Source organism: Onychostoma macrolepis, chromosome 07 (genome assembly GCF_012432095.1).
Source record: "Onychostoma macrolepis isolate SWU-2019 chromosome 07, ASM1243209v1, whole genome shotgun sequence".
Classification (NCBI taxonomy): domain Eukaryota; kingdom Metazoa; phylum Chordata; class Actinopteri; order Cypriniformes; family Cyprinidae; genus Onychostoma; species Onychostoma macrolepis.
In genome coordinates, this window is record NC_081161.1 from 36,735,500 (window position 1) to 36,750,171 (window position 14,672).

Consider the following 14,672-nt stretch of genomic DNA (forward strand, 5'->3'; position numbering starts at 1 on the left):
TTGAGTTAAATAGGCTATTCCTTTGATATCTGTGAAATTTAAACAACAATAGAAATTTTCAACTTTTATTTATTTATTTATTTTGCTCACATGATCGAGCCCAGTGCATTATGGGTGTTGAAGTTTTCCAACCTATTTTCACCACAACCCTTTTCCTCTGTTTTCTCTAATGTAACACACATTTTTTTTTTTTTTTTTTTAAGTGTTTCTACTGCACAAACAGACAACTTTTATCAAAGCTTCATCTTGCCAGTGGTGAATTATGACTTTACAGCCCCACATTCTTCACCTGTCACAACATTATGCTTCACCTTTAATTTTTTATCTGCAGAGAATGTTTAACCTTCTTTTGCGTATTTTTCCACTATTCTTTCTATAAAATATTTTCACCCCTCCTCCTGTAACTCCTGTTTGACAAATTCACTCACCTGTGATGAACCAGCAGACAACAAATAGGTAGAGGATGACGCTGACGGAGATGATCAGCATAGAGAGCAGCAGCAATTCATAGGTGTCTTTTGCAAGTGTACCATACAATAAGCCCAAGCTCACTATCAGAACAAGCAAAACAAATACACCAAATACTATAAGGTAGACTGGGATGTAGGGCTGGACAGGGCAGTCTCTCAGGAAGTAGGCCCCTAAATAAATCAAACATAAAATTCAGCGGTCTCTGGAGAAGAGGGGTGTGTTTGCTTACTGTACAAAGTATGTGAATGTTTCTGTCAATATTATACTGGAATATGTTATTAAGTCCACATTATTTGTGAATAATGAGGTAAAAACGCTTACCAATCCCAATGGCAGCAATTATAACCCCCAGTACAACAACAGCTAGTATCACTAAAAAATAAACAGATTGCTCAGACAAGAATACTGTCACATTCGTAAATCGCCAAGTATTCACTAAAACTAGGACATTTGGAAATCATTTAGGCTATACTGCCCTACAAAGGCAAAGTGCAGTAATACACAAACACTGAAACTGAGAAAAATGCCTTTAAAGTTTTTACATCAGCCAGTCAAACATGTTGTGTGTAGATTAGTGGCAATGCATTCATTTAAAGCCTTCTTGGGATGAAATTTTTTATAGATAAAAACCATGACCACTGATGTGACCTTTGACCACCAAAATGCAGATATTGCACTCTGCCTTTGGATGACCTTACACAACTAAAAAACTATTGCTAAAGCAAAGTGCAGCATCTACAAACTAAATGTGTTCATCCAGATTTCTTGTTGTGTTTCTTACTACATGTTGATTGTTTTTAATAACTTATTGATGTTTGCATGTTGTGAATGTTAAAATTGCTCAGTAGTAAGCCTCAAGATCGTTTGATAGCGTCGATCATTCACTGCGACATTTAATCTGATTCTCATATTTAAGAATCTGTTATCTTGAAAAATAATTTATGCTACTACTGCTCACTGACTTGGTTTTAAACCTATATTATTATCATCCAATTTATGAGCCTTAAAACATCTTAAAATGCACACATGTAAGTCAGAAAAATCAAAATTTCCTCAGGGGAGCATACCCCCCAACCCCCCTACCTATCTCCATTTTGGGACCTCGGTATTTATCAAATCCTGTGTACAGCCCTGATGTTAACTGATTATAAAGCTGTCATTTGCCTTGCTAGGAGTTAATATTTTGCTATCTTCCTTACCCATCTTTGGATATTTGCGTTTTAACGCGAGGTCAACCATCATTTGGCCACGGGATACCAAGGCAGACCGCTCAGCGTTGTCAAACGGGAAAACAACAATAGCCCCGGGCCCTCACTGCAGAACAAAGATCCAGGGGGCAGGGTTGGATCCACATCTCGGGGGAGGAGATTGGTAGGTTTAGGGGTGGAGATGGGTGGGTTTAGGGATCAGGGGGTGGAGACGGGTAGGTTTAGGTAAATGTAAGGTGGGAGGAGTCCAACCACGCCTCCTGGATCTTGTGTTCTGCAGTGAGGACCATCTCGAAAACAAAGCCAGAACGCAGTAACTTCACTTACTGCGGTTTGCCTTGGTATTAGCTTGGATTTTGGGTGAATTAAGGGTGACTGGGACATAAGGTCAAATGGGACAGTATAACTATACAGAATTTATTTTCTCACCTAATGAGTGAAAATAAAAACTTTTTTTGTTGAGCCCTAGCTGTAAGACATAAAATGGGATGCCCTCATTGGTGTGACATCATGTAGGTGGGTGGGGCAGGCATCAATCCGAGTTGACCATGAAACGCATGAACTGAGGAAAATGACATAAGCTTTTGCTAGTTTTCATAATGAGGTCCTAAAATTGTCATAGCTACTATATTATACAAACTTTTGATGGTAACATAAATATGATGCACTACTTCTACAAAATCAGTAAAAATGTGTTAATATCATGTTTCTATTTTCAGAATTAGGTTGTTTTATTTTGACAGCATAATTTTGGGTGACTGGGACAGTGCTTAAAGACTTTGCTAATTAAGAAAATTATCGACCTTTTAATAGAGAACCATTGTATGTGCTCTGTATGTCCTAAATCAGTGGTTTCCAACCTTTGTATTTGTGCAAGCCCTAATCAACCACAAAAATATTAATGAACTAGCTAGATTTTGCTAAAATAAAAATTCTGAAATAGAAGCATTCTGAAAATAGAAACTTTATAGATAATTTTTTATTTATTTATTTACTGATTTTGTTGCAGTAACAAACCATATTAATGTGTCTTTTAAAGGTTTGTGCAGGTTAAATGTGTTTGTCAAACAGTTAATTGGTGATGGGGCCACCTAACATAGTTTTATTTAATTTTTTTTATTTTGGACCTTTAGCACTTTTTTTTACTTGTCTATTTGATTATTAAATGTTTTCAGTGACTTTTGGACTTCAAGCCTTCTTTTACCACAGTTACATGTGTTGTATGACTTCTGAATGGATTTATGAACAGAGAAATGAAGTTGAACAGAAATAAACATGGACTCTTAATTATGAGAAAAGGAAATATTGCATATAACATCATATCAAAGTATGAACTATCCTATGCAATACAGTAAATATTCTTACACTACCCTAAATCAATGAAAAAATGTACTGTCCCAATCACCCAAATGTTACCAAAAAAAAAAAAAAAATGTTTGGGCTCAGCTTACAGAAAAGTGTACGTCATGCATCCTTTCATTATAATATAAATGTTTTTCCTCTTCAATTACAGAAATCACGTGTTAAAGGCTGATGTTTTTAAATTATGGCAAGAAACCTTGCACAAGCCAGAAATTCAAAAACTGTCCCAATCACCCTTAATTCACCCCTACTGCAATTCTGACACTCTCGTTTCTCTAAAACGGGACAAAATTGAACCAGGAGACTTTGTCACAAGACAGAACAGGTGTCACAAAGCCCATTTTAGGACTTAACTCAATTTTAACCACATCTGCGCGTTGCCTTTGGACGGCAGTATTTTTAGTTTAACACAGATTACAAAATCAACGTATTCTTAATTAAACATGACTGTTAATAGGCTACAGTTCTTGCCAAACAGTGATGTCAAAAATGCTGATGGCTTTGAATCGTCCATTCTCAGAATATCATAGTTTCTGAATATGTGAGATTACTTTCTAAGTTAAAAAATTAGAAAAATAAGATATCATTAGACATTAACCAAGTAGGCTACATTATTAAAATTGAATACATGGATCTAAGGACCAGTACGTTTTATGTACGTGATCATTAAAAGTATCTCACCTCAGCTTAAATGTCGAGAAAAGTTTCCTCTTGCGTCTTTTATCAGGCTTTAAACAGCATAACTGTAGTGTGTGCTCTAGTCCTCACCTCATAACTTTATGAAGAAAATAACGAAATTCTTCTCTTATCTGTCTTATTGACAGTAGTTAGAATTTCCAGTATTTCCTAACTGTCGATACAATTCTGAGTCAAACCAGCCTAATGTTACAGCAGAGCGCAACATGTTTCTGTGATGAGCCACACCTTTCCAGTCAGCACGCTCTTCCAGAAGCCTACGAGGCGGTCATATTAAAGAGAAAGGAAACATTTCATTACTGATTAACCTTAACCAAAACTTAAGTGAGATCATTGTGTTATTGTAACAGGACCTCAAGAGAATCTCTACAATTTACACATCTTTACAATAGGCCTATGTATTTGTTTTTAAATAATATTAAATTATTAAACGAGGACACATTAAAATGCTCAAAAGTGACAGTAAAAGATTTCTATTTCAAATAAATGCGGTTCTTTTGAACTTTCTAGGCCTATTTATGAAAAAAAAAAAATGAAAAAAAAGGAAGAAACAAAAAACGTTTTTCAATGGCTTTGATTAATGATTTCTGAAGGATCATGAGACTTAAGTAATGGCTGCTGTAAAAGAAGATTTGCCATTACGTGATAGCCTACAATAGTCTACATTTGAAAATAAATTAATAATAAGTAAAAAAATGTAAAATGTCACAATATATTGCTTTTACTGTATTGGTTTGCATTAAAGACTTCTTTTAAAAAAAACATTACAAATCTTAATGACACCAAACTTTTGAACAGAAGTGTAGGCCTAAATGTTCTGCTTTTCCAGCTTGCACAATTTTATTTTTTTTGCAAGTCTATTCTTCTGCTTTCTCCTCAGTTTGTCTGAGAAAGGACATTACAGGCTGGAAGCACGTCTACATCTTGCATCACAATATTGTCTTATATGACATGCCAAGATCATGGGTTCGATTCCCAGGGAAAGCAAGAGCTGATAAAATGTAAAAACTGTAACTTGAATGCAATGTAAGTCGCTTTGGATAAAAGCGTCTGCTAAATGCATAAATGTAAACACTAAGTGAAAATAGCAGTATTCTTTAGTTATATGCTATTTACACAGTGCAAACAGCTTTACATTCTATTTATTCTATGTTAAAATAGCAGGATCCTGTTAATTACTTATTGCAAATATTGAATAAAAGGGTATGATTAATTGTGGCGAAAAACATTATTAGAGAAAAACATTACTTATTGCAAATAGTGGCAATTATCTGCACCTCTGTTATACATTATAAAATAGTATGCAATACCTTATTGAGTGTAATTTTTTAAGTTTATTTCAAATTATTAAATGGATGCCACCTTATTGGGACAAAAGCTCTCCGGACAAAAATACGGTAGCGCGTGCTTTACCATCGGCGAAACTGATTTGAGTTTCATTCGTTGTTGTGTAATTAAGGCTTTTAAATGTGATTTCTGCTGCTGGGAAGTTATTTAATAGATTTAGATTTATTGCAAAGGATGCTGATGGACCTAAGTGATGAGTAGTTTTCATTTCAGAATCGTGTTAGGGTAAATTTCCAAAAATGTATTATATACCACTACTATATTATAGACATAATCACAATCAACCTGTACTGTATTACTGTATTTTATACTTAAATGTCTTAGCTACTGTAGAAGCACTGTGTTGAAGGAGCAGATGCCACAGGACTGAAATGTGATGGAGCATCACTTAACCATTTCTCCTGTGTTTTTCTCCTTCTCTATCTGGCTCAGAACAAGAACCACCTGAAGACCTGAAATGAGATATCACCCTCACAATGAGTCTCTTCACTGGGTTTGGCATTCTTTCCTTGTTCTTTGTGAAAAAGTGCCAGTTCCCAAGTATGATTACATCACATTTTGTTGGTGTAATCTATAGATTGCTCCTGCTGACTATATCCAGCTTCTTATGAAGACTTCAGATGACCAGCACCTGTGAAGAGATGACGCCAGCCCTTGAGAGGACTTCAGATGAAGCTGATTCTGACTCTGAGTAAACATACAAAACTGCTAAATGATTGTAATCAACATGATCAAATCATGTAACCATTGCTTTAATTTGTTCATTGTTTCTGAATACATAACATTACTTAACTGCATGATTTGTATAGCCTAATTTTTGAACATTTCTGCCATATGAACATTACTTTGACACAGTTACACCTGTTAACAGAACTCTTATTTTGTAATGTAGAAACATTCATTTTCTGTAAAGCTGCTTTGAAACAATGTGTATAATAAAAAGTGCTATACAAATAAATGTGAATTGAACAAAACTTTTTTTGCCAGTTATTACACACACTGGATGCCGTGAGTAAGAACTCTATATTACAACTGTAGTAGCACAATTAAATTAAAATATGGTACTTCTCCTAGATTTTACTTGTCACGTGGTATTAGGCAAGGGTGTCCTTTATCCCCTTATTTATTTTTACTAGTTTCCCAGATATTCGCTTCTTATATTTCTAATAGCGGTCTTCATGGTATTTATATTGCTGACAAACAGATACTCATCAGTCAACTGGCTGATGATACCATACTTTTTTTGCAAGATGCTGTTCCTTTAACACTAAAGTATATCCAGCAATTCTCCAAAGCATCAGGCCTGTTCTTGAACCTCTCAAAGTGTCATCTAATGGATGATAAAATGGACATTTGTAAACATAAAAATGGATGATAAATACACCTTTCGAATGGAATTAAATAGCATGCACTTTGAGTGTCTTGTTCATCATATTTATTCATATAAAAGCAACAGAACTGAAATGATATCATGTTTATTAGCAGCACAGCATATGAGTGAGAATAACGCGATATCTGCCTTTGATCTCGTAGGTATCTGTTCCACTTCGAGAGGGCAGAACTGTCCATCTTGACTGTGCTTATTTCACTCCTCCCCTCACTGCAGCCGACCACTCTCGCCTACATTTCAGGCGAGGCGCATCTCAAACAAGCCTATTGACCAAACGTATCATTATAAAAGTTCACAGTGTTGCTGCAGATGAAATATAATGTGGATAACATTAAATAAATATTTTTTTCATCAGGTTAGACATTGATTATTTATCACTCAAATCCCTTTCTCTACCTGTCCGTCGGTCGCGCATATCTGCCATGTTTGTAGTTTAACACTTTTTATGCGTGTCTGTAGCTCTGATCGAATCCTCGTCCACTGCGCAATGTGTTGTGGGCAATATTACCTCTGAGTCACAGTTATCAGAATCCGGCGTGTTGCCAGATGTTGAGGGGGTCCATTTGCAGTACAAATTTGATGCCGTCATGGACCGCAACATACTGTAGTGCTCATTGGCTTAAATAAGGTCCGTGGTTCAGACAGGCTCAAGATATTTTCACGTTTTATTCTACAACATTAAACACACCCCACTCGTGATTTTTTAAAACTGTTATGTTGCTTAAAAAAGACGGTTGCTAACAAGTTGCTAAATGGGACTACAGGCGCTGTCGGAGACATTCAACGTCATCACGCTGAACAGTTTATCAATTTATAGTATTTTCCAATTGTAGTATAATTTGTAATACAATTAATTGTAGAATAACCAATGAATAGTTTCCCGCATTTTATATTGTTGTTCGACAATGTTTTTAAGCTTTGCCCCGAAATTCAACAGGTTTTCAGATGGAAGAAGCTCGTTTTATCGCTTTCCAACTGATGCGGAGACTCTGGGTTCGGACCATAAGGTAAACTTGTATGATTATTTCATGTAAACACCGCATTTACTGGATTTACGTGGTTAAAGTGAAACTTTAATGATGCATAGTGCTTAAAGCCATGTTAAAATGAAATGTTTGCGGCCACATGAAGCTGTTAGAAAGCAAATAGATTGAGGAATTCCTAGAAGCAAGGATAAAATAATATTTTGTGTACCCACCCTAACAAAATTATAGCTGAAATGTGGTACTTTATTCACTAAAATAAGTTTAATCTTACCCTATCCCAAAACTTGCTTACTCTGCTGTAACAGAGTAACACCTGCGTGAATCGCCATACTTGGAGAAGTAGCTCCGGTTACAATGTTCTTCCGCAGGATGCGTGCAGTTCTGTTTATTAACCGCTAGAGTGCCAAAAGTTACATAGTGCTGCTTTAAAAGCAGGGCACGGTAGACGTAGGATCCACAATGGAGACTGCCATTATGATGATTTCAAGATCAGGGAACATTTTGGAAATATTAATAAGTATTTATCAAAATTTTGATTAAAATATGCCAGATCTGCAAGTTATCAACATAACACCACAGACACTAATAAAGTGCGACACATGAAATTGTCAGAAATTTAGCTAACTTTAAGAAAATTAATAAGAAAGAATGTACTCCCCATGCACCCCTCAGATCAACCAGCACCTGCAGTGACATTTACACACAGTAAGCAGTCCAAATGCAATTCTCCGTTTTCTTAAAGGGGCTACATTTATCTACATTTCTACAACAGTAAAGACAAAATTGCTCTGTTGGCTGTGGAGTCAAGACATTTTCAAATATGATTAAAAGATGAATATGAGACAAAACTACAGAATGTCACATTTTATTATTGGGTGATTCAACACATAGATGTTTTACCAGCTAAGAAGTTCAGCACTTTTAGAGTTTCATCCCTCTATCTGATGTGAGCAAAAGTATTGGAACAGTTGCCTCACAGGTCTTTCTAAGTGATCAGCTGTGTCCTGTTGCATTAATTCTTCCGATATTAAAAGCAGGGAATGTGTCGTATCAGTTACATCCATTACTTCTGCATTCCGAATTCTGCAATCGATGACACACACAAACCAGGATGAAGATGAGGGAGCTGACTTTGAGAGAAAAGCAAGCAATTTGGATGCTAAAAGAAAAGAGGAAGTCAATTAGAGCTATAGCAAAAACAAAGGGCATGGAGAAATCAAGAGTTTGGAAACCACCAGAAACAGTAGTTGATGACAGGCAAATCATAAAAGCTGTGAAAATGAACCCTAAAAGACATGTCTGTAAAATCACCAACAGCTTCCAGAAAGCTGGGGTGATGTTCTGACAATCTACTGTCCTCAGGAGACTTTGACACAGAATAGATGCTACGCAGCAAGATACAAACCTCTGATCAGCTCCAAAAATAGAAAAGCAAGATTAGAGTTTGCAAAGAAGCACAAAGGTGAGCCAGAAGAGTTTTGGAACTGTGTTTATGGACCGATGAGACAAAGATGAACCTTTATCTAAATGATGGTGAAAGCAAAAATGTTTCCTGTAGCTCAAATAGTAGAGCATGGCGCTAGCAATGCCAAGATCATGGGTTCGATTCCCAGGGAAAGCAAGAGCTGATAAAATGTAAAAACTGTAACTTGAATGCAATGTAAGTCACTTTGGATAAAAGCGTCTGCTAAATGCATAAATGTAAATGTCATGGCATGGGTATGTGTTAAGTATTGCACTCTTATATATTGCACTACGGTATCAGACAAATTACCTATTGTTTTATTTGAAGGTATTAAGGTACGTAAGTGGTGACGTATGTTGTTACGTGTTTACGTCTCTACGTTGTACGAGAGCCGATACGAATGTATTGTGAAAAAGTTAATGCTGAATAAAAAGAGCAAGTTGAAGAGGTGAATAAACCATGAGCAACGTTTTGCTTTTATTTCCGTAAACGAGTGATGGTGAACTGCGCACTCGACGCTCAACAGGTTATGGGCCCAGTCACGGAAACAAGCGAGCGTTTTGAGCAAGTTATACGCGACGAATTACGCGTTATTCAGAAAAGAGCTGAAAGACGGCGACTCCACAAAATGGCGAGTAGAGTGACAGGATTCCAGGTACCGCAGCTTTTGTTTGACGGATCGGAAGATAAATATGATCTTTGGGAGACAAGATTTCTAGGCTATCTGCATACTCTAAAGCTAAAAGAGACTATTTTGCATGAGCCCGCTGATGCCGATGCTGAACAGCTAGCTGAAGACAGACGGAAAAATGCTGATTGCTACGCTGAACTGATAAGACTGATAGATGATAAAAGCCTATCACTGATAAGACATGAAGCTGCTGACGATGGCAGGAAAGCCCTGAAAATAATGAAGGAGCATTATTCAGGGAAAAGTAAGCCACGAATAATAAATATGTACACGTCGTTGACCCAGATCCGCATGACTGACAACGAGAGCGTTACCGATTACTTAATAAGAGCAGAGAACATCATCACAGCCCTGAGAGATGCAGGAGAAGCCATGAGCGACGGGCTGACCATTGCTATGATTCTCCGCGGGCTACCAGACTCTTTCAAGCCGCTAGCCGTCCACGTTACGCAAAATGAGGACAAAGTTACGTTCACGGACTTCAAAAGACGACTGCGGATTTACGAGGAGGCGGAAAAAATGAAAAGAACAGAAACCACAGATAACGTGATGAAGACACATACGAGACAAGGACGAGGCCCTTCCAAGTCACAAACTAAGGATAGAAAAGATGAAGATGTGACATGTTACAAATGTGGAACAAGAGGACATAAAGCAAGAAAGTGTTACAAGAGGGTGTGGTGCAACCATTGTAAAAATAGTACACATGCAGAATTCCTGTGCAAGAAAAAGGGTGACCAAGATGGTGCCAGAAAGGTTGCAGATGAACAAGACAGTGATCAAGACCACCTCTTCAAAGCTGAACACTCAGAGTATGAAAGACCGCCAGACAATATAAAGAAGAAAGGTATCATGGTAGATGCCGGAGCAACATCTCACATCGTGAACGACATCAGAAAATTCAAAAACTTTGACAGCTTTTTCAACCAGAGACTCATTCAGTGGAATTAGCCGATGGAACAAAATGCAGCGGAATGGCACAACAAAGAGGAACTGCAGTGATATATTTTCTAGACGACACTGGAAAACATCACAGAGCACAACTAAGGGACGCACTGTACATGCCTTCATACCCACATGACATTTTTTCAGTAGCAAGGGCAACAAACGGAGGAGCAACGATTACCTTTAAAAGGGGGCACAGTCAGATGGTTACCAAAGAAGGTAGCAAGTTTGACATCCATGAAAGTGGAAATTTGTATTATTTGCCAACTATTGAAGAAAGTGTTGACCAGTGCAAAGTAAGTCATGATTTACAAACGTGGCATGAAATTATGGGTCATTGTAACTTCAAGATGTACAAAAGTTACAAGGTGTGGTTAGAGGCATGGAGATAAAGGGAAGCATGGTTAGACAAAATTGGTTATGTGAAGTGTGTACGAAGGGAAAATTCACTCAGACAAGAAACAGAGAGCCAGACACAAAGGCAAAGAAACCTTTAGAACTAATTCACACTGATTTGGCCGGCCCTATGCCAACACAGAGCAAAGAAGGGTACAGGTATGCACAGTCTTTTACAGACGATTACTCAGGTACTATGCTAGTTTATTTTCTAAAGTCTAAGGCAGACACAGTACAAGCCACAGAAAAGTTTTTGGCAGACATAGCACCTTATGGAGAAATCAAGTGCATCCGTTCAGATAACGGCACTGAGTTTAAGAGTCGAGACTTTCAGGCACTGTTAACAAAGAATAAGATTAGACATGAAACGTCTGCACCTTATTCGCCTCACCAGAATGGCACAGCAGAGAGAGGTTGGAGAACACTCTATGACATGAGCAGATGCTTACTGATTGAGAGTGAGTTACCAGATGAATTGTGGAACTACGCTATGCAAACATCAGTTTACGTGAGAAACAGGTGCTACTGTAGACGGACAAAGAAAACACCATATGAGCTATTCACGGGCAGAAAGCCAGATGTTTCCAAAATGCAGAAATTTGGATCAATATGTTTTGCCTACAAACAAGAGAAAGGTAAACTAGACTCTAGATGTGATCGGGGTCTTTTTATAGGCTACGACAAAAACAGTCCAGCTTATCTAGTGTACTATCCTAACACAGGAAGGTCCAAAAACATAGGTTGGTGAAGTTCACAACTAGAACAACCAAAGAAAGAGAAACACAGACATCTGAGACAGACACAGAGAACAAAGATAAAAATCCTAAGATCATTAACAATGTGGAAAACATTGAAGTGAATGATATAATAGACCAAGGCATTCAGAGTGGTGTTTCCGAGATTTTGCTTGAACAGACTGAATTCACACAGCCGGGTAAAACCGCTGAGACTGTAATCAGAAGGAACCCACCAAGAACTCGGAGGAGGCCAGCCCATCTACAGGATTTTGAAACTGAAAATATGGAGGACAAACTGCACACATGCATAGACTTTTGTTATAGAGCAGTATGCGATGTACCGCAAACCTATCAGGACGCCATAATATCAACTAAGTCAAAGCAATGGAAAAATGCCATGGACAAAGAAATGCATTCATTGGAGGAAAACAAGACTTTCACACTCACTGAGTTGCCACCAGGAAACAACCAGTTGGAGGCAGATGGGTCTACACACTTAAAAGAGACATTGATGGATCTGAAAAGTACAAGGCAAGATTTGTTGCAAAAGGATACAGTCAGAAACAAGGGACGGACTATGACGAAACATTCTCACCCACAGCTGACATGACAAGTGTGAGAGTGGTTATGCAGAAGGCAGCGCAAGAAAATTTGGTCTTGCATCAGATGGATGTTGAGACAGCCTATTTGCATGCGCCAATTGATCACGAAATCTATATTGAACAGCCAGAGGGTTATGAGCAGAAATCTGAAAAAGGTGAAAAGCTAGTATGCAAGTTAGAAAAATCTCTCTATGGTCTTAAACAATCAGGCAGAAACTGGAATGCTGTACTACATGAATGTTTGACTAAGAATGGTTTTACTCAGAACCCAGCTGATAACTGTGTCTATACAAAGGAAGAGTGTGACGAGAAAGTAATCCTGATAGTATGGGTTGATGACCTAATCATAGCAGCTAACAGTGAAAGTGTTCTGGAGAGTGTAAAGGGAATGCTCACCGAGAGGTTCAAAATGAAAGATATGGGAAGGTTGAAATATTTCCTGGGCATAGATTTTGAACAAACAGATGGTCTAGTCAAAATGTCACAGGAGAAATATGTGAGAAAAATACTAGACCGTTTCGATATGCAAAGCTGTAAATCAAGAGAAACTCCATGTGAACCAAAACTTGATTATTCAGAAGATGCTGAAAAAATGGAAGAGTCAAGAAAGTTCAGGGAGGCAGTGGGAAGTTTAATCTACTTGTCCACTTGCACAAGACCAGATTTAAGTTTTGTTGTCAGTAAATTATCTCAGCATTTTGCTGAACCAACAGAACAACACTGGAACACAGTAAAACATGTGTTCAGATACCTTAAAGGTACAGCAGAACAGAGATTATGTTTCAGAAGAAATGACACAGCAAAATTAGGTCTAAGAGTATATAGTGATGCTGATTGGGCTTCAGACACAAAAGACAGACGTAGTATGTCAGGATATTGTGTCAGTCTAAATGAAGGAAGTTCTCTGATTTCATGGAAAACCAGAAAACAATCAACAGTGGCACTGTCTACTTGTGAAGCAGAATACATGTCCTTAGCATCAGCCATGCAGGAATGTATCTACTTAGAGCAGTTACTCAGGGATATGGACACATATCAGTACACACAAACAAAGGTGTATGAAGACAACCAAGGTACCATAGCACTAGCCAGAAATCCGATCTGTAGGCAAAGGTGCAAGCACATTGACATCAAGTACCATTTTATAAGGGAAACTGTGAATGATGGCAAGGTAATCTTGGAGTATTGTCCCACTGAGAAAATGATTGCTGACATTATGACAAAGCCAGCCACTAAGCAAAAACTGAAGAGATTTGCTCGAGATATATTTGGGACTTAAGAGTACATGTGTGTTTACATTATTGATGTAAAAGAAAAGTCTTATTTGTATTCATTTTTGTTTTTGTTAGTTTTCTGATAATACAATAAGCTAAGAGCGAGAGGGGGTGTTAAGTATTGCACTCTTATATATTGCACTACGGTATCAGACAAATTACCTATTGTTTTATTTGAAGGTATTAAGGTACGTAAGTGCCTTAAGTATGTTGTTACGTGTTTACGTCTCTACGTTGTACGAGAGCCGATACGAATGTATTGTGAAAAAGTTAATGCTGAATAAAAAGAGCAAGTTGAAGAGGTGAATAAACCATGAGCAACGTTTTGCTTTTATTTCCGTAAACGAGTGATGGTGAACTGCGCACTCGACGCTCAACAGTATGCATGGCTGCCTCTGGAACAGGCCCTCTCAACTTGAATTTGAATTAGCAGAACGAATTTGGAAGGGTACAAAACCATCTTGCCTACCAATATTCAAGAAAATGACACCAGATTAATTGGGAAGTGCTTCATATTGCATCAGGACAATGACCCAAAACACGCTGCCAGTTCAGTCAAGGAATTTATAAGGGCAAAGAAATGGAAAGTCTTAGATTGCCCAAAACAATCTCCAGATTTAAATCCGATTGAACATGAATTTCACCAGCTGAAGAGGAGAGTAAGGCAGAAACTCCCCAAAACAAGCAACATTTGGAATTGGCTGCATTAAAGGCTGGGAAAAGTATTTCAAAGGATGAAACCAAGAGTCTGGTGATGTCTATGGGTCACAGACTCACTGCTGTGATTGTGCGCAAGGGATCTTCAACTAAATAATAGCTTTTAATCTTTTATATTTGCCTTATGTTCAACTGTCTCAATACTTATGCTCACATCAATGAGTGGGATGAACTCTAAGTGCTGTTCTTTTTATTTGGTAAAACATGTATGTGTTGAAACGGCTAATAATAAAATGTGACATTCTGTAGTTTTGTCTCATATTCATCTTTTTAGCATATTTGCAAATGTCTTGACTCCACAGCCAACAGAACGATTTTGTCTTCACTGTTCCAATACTTATGGAGGGCACTGTAATTATATTTTCATGAAAAATACTGGTTACGC

The 14,672-nt window shown here is 37.6% G+C and overlaps 1 long non-coding RNA gene across 1 annotated transcript; it reads right to left on the minus strand.

Moving 5' to 3' along the window:
* Positions 1–576: 576 nt before the first annotated feature.
* LOC131544429 (uncharacterized) lies at positions 577–3,946 on the minus strand. Its single transcript, XR_009272130.1, has 3 exons — positions 3,723–3,946; positions 793–843; positions 577–641 (listed from the first exon to the last, which is right to left on the minus strand). It is a non-coding gene; the product is annotated as an uncharacterized LOC131544429 (long non-coding RNA).
* Between the last annotated feature and the right edge of the window lie 10,726 nt (positions 3,947–14,672).